General features: G+C 36.7%; 1 protein-coding gene across 1 annotated transcript in view; it reads left to right on the forward strand.

The window, feature by feature from the left end:
• The window catches only part of LOC134649672 (lachesin-like), a 68080-nt gene that overhangs the window by 33078 nt on the left and 22311 nt on the right, over positions 1-12691 (forward strand). The window lies entirely within an intron of this gene.

Consider the following 12691-nt stretch of genomic DNA (forward strand, 5'->3'; position numbering starts at 1 on the left):
TTTCTATAAAAGGTAAAAACTAAATAGGGAATACCTTTGTTCATTCCCATTACAACGATACCTAATTATAATTGTCAATACAATGTCGTTTTTCACCTAATAATGAGTAAAATGTAACCAGTTCAAGGCCCACTCAATAATTAAATTCCGTTGCCGCAAACCACATTAAATTCACGTTGCAATTAAACTAGTTAAATATTGAAAAGTGGAACAAAAGAGTTAATTAAAGGCGGAGATTGCAAGTTTCTGTTAAACGAGGCCTGTTAGTTTTTTACTCGGGTAATGAGGTACAAGATAATTAGAAACTTATTTGCGATTTAAATTAATTAAATAGCAGTTAAAACTTGAGTAAACAGCTTTGAGCCTGTAATTATTGTGTGTATTAAACTTAGTTAATTATACGTTACTGAAGCCTCAACTATCCGTCTAACTTTTATAGGGTTTTGGCATGAGTTTATTTTGTATTCATTTCGTTGCAATGAATTCACACACAATATAAACATACGGTCGTACGTTAAAAACGTATAGGTAGCGTATTCGCGGTGTGCTCATGGGACTTGGGCGTACCATTAAACAAATACTTCTGTTGGGCGTTTTATAACCGTCTTTGCAGAAGACAAATACTTTTAGCCCGATTTTCACCCCCTTACCGGTTAAATTAACTATAGACAAATGTAGTGGAGCTGAATGTGGAGATTCATTCATAATAATATTTTATGGAATGTGTATACGTAGTACAATTATAATCTTAAATTAACTTTATGTTTAATTAGGTATGTTATATTCGATTCTAAAATGGCCTATTGTACGCTAGTACCTGACTTTAGTTTCCTATTTTGTACTAAGTAGCTATATAACTATATTATGCCTATTACTATGTATATTCAAGCTGCTATCAGTGCTGTGCTGTCGGCCGGTGATAAATGACGCCTCGAATGATGAACTGTTGTAACTGGACATATTGATTGGGAAAATCTGTATAAGTGCCCTAGTTAAATGCTGCACTGCAATGCTGTCTAAATCGGAATGTAACCTTTACGTATGTTTCATTGTTAGAATACTCGTAAAAGTTATGTATGTCAATTGTATACAGGATTTATTATTAACTTGATACGAATTAAAATAGTAATTTAAAAACGCACCACGTAGAATCACAAAATAATAAATAGGTACATTTATTAATACCTACAGATTGGGAATAATTTCTCCAACATATTTTTATTTTTCAGCTCAGAGCAAACTCAATTTATTTTATTTTATTACTTAAAACTCAATTTATTAAAAAAAAGGGGTAGGCAAAGAAAACGAGTAACACATCATCTGTTTAAATATAATATTTTTAACTAGTAAAAGTAATTATTTTGGCCAAAATTTTATGTTAATTTAATGTTTAGGTAATAAAAGCTACCTACCAGCAGTTCTCTTAACTTATTCTCTCAAATCTAAGACAACTTAACTTTCACACCACTAAGGTCACTTTCACTGACACAATGGAGTCAATTAAGAAGTCTGTGTCGGAAATGACGGAGCAGTTCAACTTGAAGATGGCGGAGTTCCAGGGCCAGATAGACAAAGCCGCTCCAGGTAGTCCCACTGTGGCATCTGTTGCTTCACAATTTGAGGCCTTCCGAGCATTTACTTTGAAGTCGCTGGAAGCTCTGCAGCATCAAGTGGAGTTCCTGGCCCAGCAAGTAGACACCCTGGAGATGCGGTCACGACGGAAGATACTTCTTTTCCATGGCGTGGCTGAGGCTAGTGGAGAGGATACATCGGCACGGGTTGTTGAGTTGGTGAAGGAACATCTGCAGTGTGAGCTGGCTATTGAGGACATCGCTCGGAGTCATCGCATGGGTCGGCCTAGAAGCAACCAAACAAGATGCATATTGGTCAAGTTTCGCGACTTATCCGATCGCAACAACATCTGGTTTGGCAAAACCAAATTGAGGGGCTCCGGGGTGGTAATGTCGGAGTTCTTAACAGCGCCTCGACATGAACTCTTTATGGCGGCCAGGGAGCGTTTCGGAGTCCGAAGTTGCTTTACGCGAGACGGCAGCATCTACGTTTTGGGTAAAGATGGTAAACGCAGCTGCGTGTCTGGTCGTGCAGATTTCGACCGTGTGCAGGTCGCGGCGTCGGCGGAACCGGCGGAGCCGGCTCCCAAGGCAAGTGATGTAGGTGCCCCAGGTCAAGCTGCTGCGACTACTGCGAGTCAACGAGCCGGAAAGGTGAAACGGCAAGCCGCTATAAAGCCTCGAGCCTGATTACTGTATCATGTTTCTTTCTTGCAACTCTTGTTATGTCAGTATTTTTTAGTTCATTTCAATGCTCTTTTTCTTGACTGTGTTGTTTTGCTGTGTATTTCTACCTTCTTTTAGTTGCTATTTCTGTACTGATATTATTGTATATTTAGTTTAGCCGGTTAACACTGCTTGTTGTAACTTTTTGACAATTACATGACATGATGACAGATGACGTTGTATGCAATGTTGCCGTTTAACTGAAGCGTTTCGTATTACGTCAAAATTTTTGTTTATTTATAATTACTTCATTGTCGTTTAAGATGTTTAAATATTCCGTATTTCATACTGCTGGCGGGTAGTCAGTTTACTGAACAATTTAATAGTTAATAGTTTAGTTTATTTTTTTGTTTTGTTATTTATATATTTTTATATTTATTATTATATATTTATACACAAAGGCTATGTCACATTCAAGTAATATAAGCATTAATAGTGATAGTGATGACTTTCTTTCCTTTTCTTCCGATTCAGATGGTGAGAGTTTTCACAGCCTCCCTCCCCCTCTGCATGACGTACTTGACAGACAACTTTCTGACGTTCCCAAAAACCTCAATATAGTCCATATAAACGCGCAAAGCATTCCCGCTCACTTTACTGACTTTTTGATGACCTTCGATTCTAGTAAAATTGACGCTATTCTCGTATCGGAATCTTGGTTCAAACCCTGCTTACCCTCTATATCTTATTCCTTGCCAGGCTACCGCTTGGTACGGAATGATCGTGCGTGTCGCGGAGGTGGAGGGGTTGCAATATATATCCGTTCTCATATTCCTTTCTCTATTCTTACCATGTCGCCTCAACCACTTTCTTCTGACACCGCAGAGTACTTGTTTCTTGAGCTGAGCTTCTCTCACTCAAAACTCCTTCTTGGCGTCTTCTATTCTCCCTCTCTTCGAGTTAACTACTTTAACTGCTTCGAAAAGCTTCTTGAAGATCTTCTACCATCTTACAATCACCATATTATTATGGGCGATTTTAATACATGCTTACTCAAAAATGATTTTCGCTCAAACTCTCTAAAATCTATTGTCGATGCTTGCAACATGACCATTTTACCTTCTGAACCTACACATCACTTCCCAAATTGTTCTCCATCGCTCCTAGATCTTACTCTGGTCTCCTCTACTGATCATGTTGCTAAATATAATCAGTACTCTGCGGATGCCTTTTCCTATCATCATCTTTTGTTCCTTTCATATAAAATCCGTCCCCCTAAGTTGTCTCCCAAGGTTCTTCTTCAGCGCAGTTTTGGTCGGATGAATGTTGATAAGCTTCGCGAAGATGCTCTTTTAGTTGATTGGAATGCGATATTGGAGGCGGATACCATAGATGGAAAAGTATCTCTTTTCAATTCTCTTCTTACGCAGATCTACGATATTCATGCTCCGATACGTCCGATTAAAATCAAACATGTTCCTGCTCCCTGGCTGACTAAGGAGATTAAGTCACTCATATCCAAGAAAAATTTGGCCAAATCTAAATATAAAGGCAACCCGTCTGACAAAAACAAAAGCAGGTATCATACATTGCGTAATAGATGCAGTACCGTGTGTCGTGATGCCCAGAGGAGTCACATCCACAGGTCTGTTAAGAATGGTGATCCTGCTAAAGTCTGGAGATTTCTCAGGTCGTTAGGAGTAGGGAAATCTGCACAAGATTCCGTTAACACTAATATTGATATTGATCGCTTAAATCACCACTTTTCTACTTCTGCCACTTTTTCTGGACCAGTTAAATCTGACACTCTCAACTTTCTTTCTAACATCCCAACTCCTGATCACCCATCCTTCTCTTTTACTCAATTCATCGACAGTGATGTTAAGAAGAATATCTTAAATATTTCATCCAATGCCGTCGGGGTGGATAGCGTTAGCCGTAACATGATCTTACCTCTCCTTGATGTCCTTGTACCTGTTATTACCCACATCCTGAACCACTCTATTTCCTGTAATATTTTTCCTTCACTTTGGAAAGACGCTGACGTCATTCCCCTTCCGAAAAAGTCAAATCCTTCCTCTTTCTCTGACTATCGCCCAATTTCTATCCTCCCTTTCCTTTCCAAAGTCCTTGAGCGCCTTGTACATCATCAGTTAACATCTTTCTTAAATAGACATGAGCTCTTGAATCCTTTCCAGTCCGGCTTCCGAACGGGCCATGGTACGGCTACCGCACTCGTAAAAATTACCGACGACATCCGAGCAGGAATGGACAACAGAAAGGTCACCGTGTTATCGCTGTTGGATTTTAGTAACGCTTTCAACACGGTTGATTTTGACGTTCTGCTCGGAATTCTGCATTCTTTTAATATATCTCCTGCAGTGATTGATTGGTTTAGTAGTTATTTAAAAGGTCGTCGGCAACGCGTAAAAGTTGATTCTCTCTGTTCTTCGTGGTGCAGCACGCTGGCCGGCGTTCCGCAGGGTGGCGTGTTGTCTCCTCTTCTTTTTTCTATTTTTATAAACTCAATTACTAGTAATCTTTCTTCCTCATACCACCTTTATGCCGATGACCTACAAATTTACTCTCAAGGCACCATTAGCGATCTACCTATGATTATCAACTGCGTAAATCGTGACTTGGGTAACATTTCGGATTGGAGTAGGCGTTACGGACTTTTAGTCAACCCAACTAAAACCCAAACGATAATTGTGGGTAGCTCTAAACTTATTCCTAGGATTGATTTTTCTGTGCTACCTTCCATTACGTTTGATGGTGTCCATATTCCATTTGCTAAACAGGTAAAAAATCTCGGGATCATAATAGACTGCACTTTATCTTGGATCCCTCAGATTAGCGAGGTAAGCAGGAGGATGTTTGCATCAATGGGTGCACTTCGCCGACTACGTAACTTCTTGCCTTTCGCCACCAAAATTGCGCTATCACAATCGCTTCTTATGCCTATATTAGATTATGCCGACACCTGTTATCTGGATCTTATTGAAGACCAGCTTAGTAAACTTGAACGCCTTCAAAATCTTTGTATCAGATTTATATTTGGCCTGCGTAAATTTGACCATGTTTCCAACTTTCGTGCCCAGCTCAAGTGGCTCCCTATACGTCTTCGACGTAATTCTCATATATTAGCTCTTCTCTATAGCATTCTTTTCAACCCCGCTACTCCTTCATACCTTAAAGAACGTTTTAGTTATCTCTCCTCCGTCAGGCCTTCACGGAAATATCAACTTGTTCCCCCTCCTTCTTCTACGAAATTTTATAATGACTCCTTTACGTTTCGAGCTGTTCGTCTGTGGAACAGTCTGCCGTTAGACATTAGGTGTGCTAAAACTCTCCAAAGCTTTAAAAACCTTCTAAAGAATCATTACTTATCTCTTCTTTAATGTGCCGCTGTGTATATATTTATATGTATATATATATATATATATATATATATATATATTTACTTATATATATATTGTGTTTGTATTTTTGTATGTATTTATATATGTATGTGATATTTGGTTATTTGGTTGTACCTATTGGTACATATTTATATAATAGTATATGATCGAATGTGTAATCTTCTTATTCCTGTAATTTATTTCGTGCTCTACCTGTTTTTAAAAGTTTTCTGTTCTTTATATCCTGCTACCCCAAGGTTGTCTGGAAGAGATCGCTTACAGCGATAAGACCGCCTGTTGCTACCTTTATTTACACTGTAAATCTGTTATTGTATTTTTCTTTGTGGTGCAATAAAGTGTATTTACTTACTTACTTACTTTACTTATTTTATTTTATTTTAGTACTTTCATATTATTAATTTACGTTTAAAATACTTAAACATGTTCAGCCGAAATGAAAGTAAGAATAAAATATATCACCTCATTTAAATGTTTAACGGTGATCTCCCAAAGGATATATTTAACACTATTTATTATATCCAGACGAAATGTAGTAAAACTGCTCCCAAGCTAGTAGTTGAGTCATCAATAAACAGACAAGGTAATCCTCGCTTGCGAGTAGAGATGTGACATGGGAATATTCCCTGTTTTGAAAATATTACCCATGGAAATATTCCCGTTAATACTCCTTAATTTCAGATAATATTCACAGAATAAATAAATGAAAAGTTTCTGTCATCGACTTAGCGAAAAGCCTCAAGAAAGACACGATTTCACATTGTAGCTTTTTTTAGCCAAAAAAGAAACATGCATCAATAACATAAATAATTAGCCAATTTAGATATATTTTAATTTAGATTTGTTTTTCATTCTATTATAAGTAAACCCCTATTTGTAACTTAAAAATGTTATTATATCAATAAATAATTATATGACATTCTGGGGAGTTAGTTATTAATTCATCCGGTCATACTGGAACTTTGTATATGTATAGAAATAATCAACATTAATTTAGTGTACTTACAGTGTAGTGCTAAAACATATACACGTTTTGCCAGATAGTGTTAAACTATAAATGTTATACAGTGAACACACAGCACACCTGTTTAGAAAATACTTTTAGGAATATTCTCACCTGAGGAATATTTCTGTATCATCCCATCACTACTCTTAAGTCGCTAAATCACTCCCACTATAAGCCCGTCTATATAACCATCTAACGCTGTAACCGGCTAAGGCTATGCTCACAAAGGAATAATCACTCACGCTACACCTGGATTACCGCCCGTGGGCTAAGTAATTGACAAACTAAATTAACAGGTAGTTAATAGGGTTTGCTGAAGTCACACTGAAAAGGAAGTAATTTTTAAATTAATTAGGTAAATACTTATTGAGGCATGATGTTATGTTTAATTGAGGTTGTGCAATGAAAAGGATTTGTATTGTATTGTATCATTTTTTACCCAATAATTATTTATTAAAAAATAAAGCCTCCCCAAAACCCGTTTTGTTCTACCTCTTATCCTTAATCGGGTAATCACTACAAACCAGTAGAGATTAATCACAAAACTAAGTACTACTTTAGTTGTGTTTATACATATTTACCTACCTCAGTTCAGTAGGTACTCAATGACTAAGAACAGTCAATCATGCGAGGCCTCATCAATCAAGACTGTTTTGTACAGGGGAGTGCGATTACAATTCGGCTTTAAGGGCTTTTCTATTATTCTCGTAATATGCATTACTTCGATCATTTGTGACTTTCCATTAGAAAAGAGTCCTTATGCTTCAGGTGCATGACATTTGCGGCAGTGATGCAGTTGGAAGTAATATCGAGCTGGAATACTGCTGTAGTAATGCTGCCAACTGCACTGCCGCAAGTTTAAAATTTAATATGAAATTATCTATAAAATAACCTAATTGACGTTTCGTATAGCAATGTAGTCGACTGCATTACTGTAGAAGTAAGTAGGTATTGCAGCGCGACATTACTGCCGACTGTATTACACAGCTGGCCAACTTTATTGTCACACGTGCAATAGAGTATTTAAGACCAAGTTCGGCCTGGCCAGCCACATAAGGGCTCACGCTAGACAACGTCCATGATGTTTATTTAGGGTCGCCGTCATCAAAAACGATGAGGAGGACTATATATATATATATATATATATCACTGCCAGAAATATCAAAAACAATGATTTTCCCCCGATTTTCTATTTTTGCATTCTGCTCCCAGTAACGCTGTTGTAGTCGGGTCTCTATTGTTTCTCAAAAAGTTTTAATATGACAATACATTACTTTTATAACTTAAAACTTTATGGGAAACAAAGGGACCCCGTTGTAGTCGGAATAACGGTAGGTACCTGCGCAGTGCATTATCTATTAGGCTTAGGGTTTGCACGACGGATCCGAAATGTATGGGAATATCCGCGGATCCGGATCCAGATCCGGATAATTTCATACATTACGGATCCGGATTACAAACCCTAATTAGGCTGCTTTTATTAGAATATACCATATTTCGAGTATTAACCATACACACAAATAACATTTATCCGTATTGTATCCTGGCAGGGTCGCCATATAAAGTTGGAACCCAGGTCTAGGTAGAACGCAGGACTCTTGATTTAACTTAGGAGTTTAGGTTACACGTGTTTCGGTGGGAAGCTTACACGTGTAAGGTGTCCAGTAGCTTGACTTAACTCTCCGTATATGGACTACATTTCTAACTTAATATGGAGGAGAATCATATTGCATGCCTTTCCTTATAATACAATAATAATTATTATGTTACTTATACCTACATTCCATATATACCCACCGTGATCTATGACTACCAGTCAATCATGCGAGGCATCCATCACGACCGCGCTGACGTGAAGTGTGATTGCTATTAGGCTCGTCGGATCTCTATAGGAATGTATAGTATTTTGAATACATATTTACATCACTATCTACATATCACTAGTACATAGTATAAAACAAAGTCGCTTCCCGCTGTCTGTTCCTATGTATGCTTATAGATCTTAGAACTACGCAACGGATTTTGATGAGGTTTTTTTTAATAGATAGAGTGATTCAAGAGGAAGGTTTATGTATAATTTGTTAACCCGTGCGAAGCCGAGGCGGGTCGCTAGTTTTTAATAAATTAATAGCTCTGTGAGTTGTAGACCTCGCAAGCATTATTAAAAACTGAATAAATGTATGGTTACATAAAAACTAAATTTACAAAAGAACCTCCTTACAAAATTTCAAGAGAATAGGGTGAGAATTTGTTTACCCCCGGTTGAAGTTGTTTCTAGCAAATTAACTCAATTACTAGCTCCTTGATGTGTGCCTTGTTTAATACACATTAGTAGTACTAATCACACGCACAAATCATACATACCTACTACGTGCACCCAAAATGTTTAGTATAAGAGTTATTGCATGTTCGTCATCATCTGTATATCTCTCATGCCTAGATGACGCGTATGATTTTTATTTTGAGATGGATACGATTTCTATTTCCGAAGTTTTCGCTAGAATTGCTGACGTGCCTCGCATGCCGCACTGAACTTGACCCGAGGGACAGGGCTGTCAACACCCCTGCCTTCTGGGCACGTTTCTTTGCCCCAATGTCACTCCTACCTCAGTTTGGGCACTTTTAGAAGGAAAGTGGTCGACCGCTCTCCATACAAATGTAGACCTCATCAGAGGCATTTTCCTCCATGGATATTGACATTATGAATTTTTATTTATTATAAAATTTGGAAGAATGAAAAAACGGGGTGCGTTTGAGTTGACGCAGCCGTTAGCCTTTAAGGCCGTGTAAAACTCATGATGAGTGTACTTATCCCAGGTAGGTCTACCTCATAAATTTGTTTATAACTTTTAATTAATTTTCTTCATACATATATTTCAAAAAATATTGTTTTATTCCTTCTGGACCCATGGGTGGGAGTTGGGACACTCGCCTACGTAACATTACTTTTCATAAATATTTTTTGTGACACGATATTGACCGAATCATATTTTTAGATGTAGCTTTGTAGTTTCAGAGGAAAAAATCTTGTGAAAAAAAATAAGTGTTTTACTATTATATACTTGTAGATGAAAATAATAATGTGGATTCTGTAGAATTCTCAAATATGTTGTTGTATAGGTACAGGCTTACTTAACTTGTTTGTCTCAATTTAGCCAGCTAAATATAGAGGCGCTAACACCTACCTACATACTTATAAGTACATTATCATCCAAGCGAGCGAGCGAACTGTTATAGGTAACTAAACTAGAAAGGAGCAGCGTAAATTACTAATGGGCATGTATGAAAACAAGAAAATTCAATGCGATGGAAATGCTTTGAAAGATCTTTTCGTTTAGAAATTCATTTAAAAAATAAAGCAACGTTTCACGGCCTTGCACTCCCCAAAGCAAACATGTCATATCGCTAAGTTATAAAATATCCCCAAAATCTTATTGGCACATCATACGATGGCCAAGTCAGGTCCCTCGAGCACGATTAGACCCGAACCTCATCCCTAACACAAACCACTTTACGTTTGCCGTCGCCCAAGCTGGCACTGTCTTACTGAATTTGAATTTCTTAAGGCGGAAGACAGTTTCGCTGACTGCAAGTAAAGTTTGTGAAGCCTGTCTATTTCTCCGACAGGAAATATTGTCAGGAATTCCCGTGGGCGCCGGGCAGCAAAAAATGTTCGAAATGTAGCTAATGTTGGAACTTAGAATACTTCGGGCGTTCGTAACATTTTGACGTCTTATGAATTTGGTTAGCTGCTCATAAATATTCATTCCAATATTTCTGTTAAAATTAGTTTGAGAAACGGTATTTATTTGACAGAGACAGAGAGAGATATTTGAAGTTTCATTTAAAATTTGCAATGTTTTAAGGTATTTCAATAAATCAAACCTTGCAAGCAGAATTAAAATTAACTCACTCGTTGGCATACAATATATACGTTAAATAATAATAGTTCAATTTAACATTAGACGTACATAGCTTCTATTTTGTTTAAGCTATTATGGCTCGTATATAAAAGTTTTTTTATATGTAATTTAATATCCTTTATCACCCTTCTGCCGTCTAGAGTACTTACGTTTAAAACATTTCGGAACTTGACAATAGAATCCATTTAATCTCTAAATTTGTACGTTTCAATATTACTCTATTTACAACGTAAATTACTTTCTCAAAGGCACCGCTTTGTGTTAAGGCCTCCCAAGATTGTGTATTTAACTTCGCTTAATTAGTCTTCATTCATTTTAAATTATGTGTACGTAAATAAGACGTGAATAATTAAGTTTACTTACACCTAATTAATTTAGACTAATTTAATTAATTTGGTTTAAGAAATAGAAGTAGATATGTTTACTGAATTTGTAAGGACGAAATATTCTCTCCGCCTACCCTATAATCTTAATAATAAGTAATTGATGTTATGTAGGTGTTTTCTAATAGCAATAATTAATGAGGAATTCCTTACTTTTTACCGGAATTTCTAAACATAAGCACATGTAAAAAGAACATAAACAATAATCTGGTGCTGTGTTTGCTTTAGGTACTCATTGCAAAAACATTGTTTTTGTATCACATATACCCATTCATTTCTAAGGAATATAAAATATGCAAAGGCAGACTTTCAGTGAACCATAAAATTACTATTTTGATGAAATCGCATGGTAACAGCTCGAAATCTTATCGTCTAACCCACTCGCAGTGATAATGTATTTTCTCTCGTGTGTAGATTTGCCAGCAAGAGGTTTTTTTTTATCAAAAAAGAAAATTCAAATCGCAACTTGCTTTTCGCTGATTTACTGTGTTATTTTTAGTTTTACTTACACTTACATAATAGGGAAAATACGATATTCAGTAGCAGTATATGCATACAATATTCAGTAAATACCTAGTACGGGTATAGTCAGTATCAATAGTAATGGATGAAACAACGCCTCAACGCCTTAAATAGTTAGTAAGATTGTGAACCCGTTAGTTTATAATCTAACGTAGGTTAGGTTAGGTTAGTTTATAATCTCCCTACCGCCAGTTTATAATTTAACTAGCGAGATTATAATCTGACGAGTATATGAACATAAAAAGACATTTATCTTTTTGTTTAGCTATAAGACAATCAGATCAGACAAAAGTGCTTTTGCCGCGTACCTAGTCTGATCAACTACTTTTGATGTTGATTGTGTGAGTTACAAATATAAAACTGTTTCTTTACACATGTTATATAATACGTGTGTGTAAAAGGCTAAGTATAAAAAAGGTTCTGATTTACAGCTACCCGGAACCCATTCTGCCGTGGACGTGTTCGAAGTTATTATAACAAAATTGCTAACTTGTCACTTGTTGGACGGCTTCGGGGCTGGGTTTTGCTCCAACAAACAATATTTTAACACAAAAAGAACAAGGACAACTTTATTTGGCCGGCTGGTCGTAAAATATCTTGGTGCAGATTAAATGATTATTTTCTAAAGTTTAGTTGCCTCCTCCATAACAAAACAACTATTTTTAAGAGCATTTGAAGTCTGTCAAAATTTCTTGAGTACCGCATTTGAAACTCATTTCTAATAAAATTATGTGTTCTTTACTAAACAAATAAACAGGGACAGATTCTCAAATATTTTATTCTGCCAAGACTGCCTGACGGCAGAATTAAAAATTTAAATTCGTATGTTGAGCAGATTCCTGCGGAAACGCCAAAATACCACGTTCTTCGGCCAACTGTCTATAATGTAGGATACGAGTATGACCCTCTTACAATGACAGAAGCTCCTTCCGAATGCATTATTACTTTTCGACGACATAACGTCCTTATTACGCGGAAATGGCACAAAATGCATTCGTAGAACTCGTTTTAGTGCGAGCATAAATCAAGCGAAGCCAGAATATGAGCCAAGTCAAATTGGGCCATAAATTTACTAAAATTGGCACACTTTTGATATAATATTGGGATATGACTTCTAGAATGCGTTTTATGAACTTTTGAACTAAGCATTATGTGTCTAACGTGTATTTTACTGTATATTGCATTGAAAACTCTTTTAGTT

Source organism: Cydia amplana, chromosome 7 (assembly GCF_948474715.1).
Source record: "Cydia amplana chromosome 7, ilCydAmpl1.1, whole genome shotgun sequence".
Taxonomy (NCBI): Eukaryota; Metazoa; Arthropoda; class Insecta; order Lepidoptera; family Tortricidae; genus Cydia; species Cydia amplana.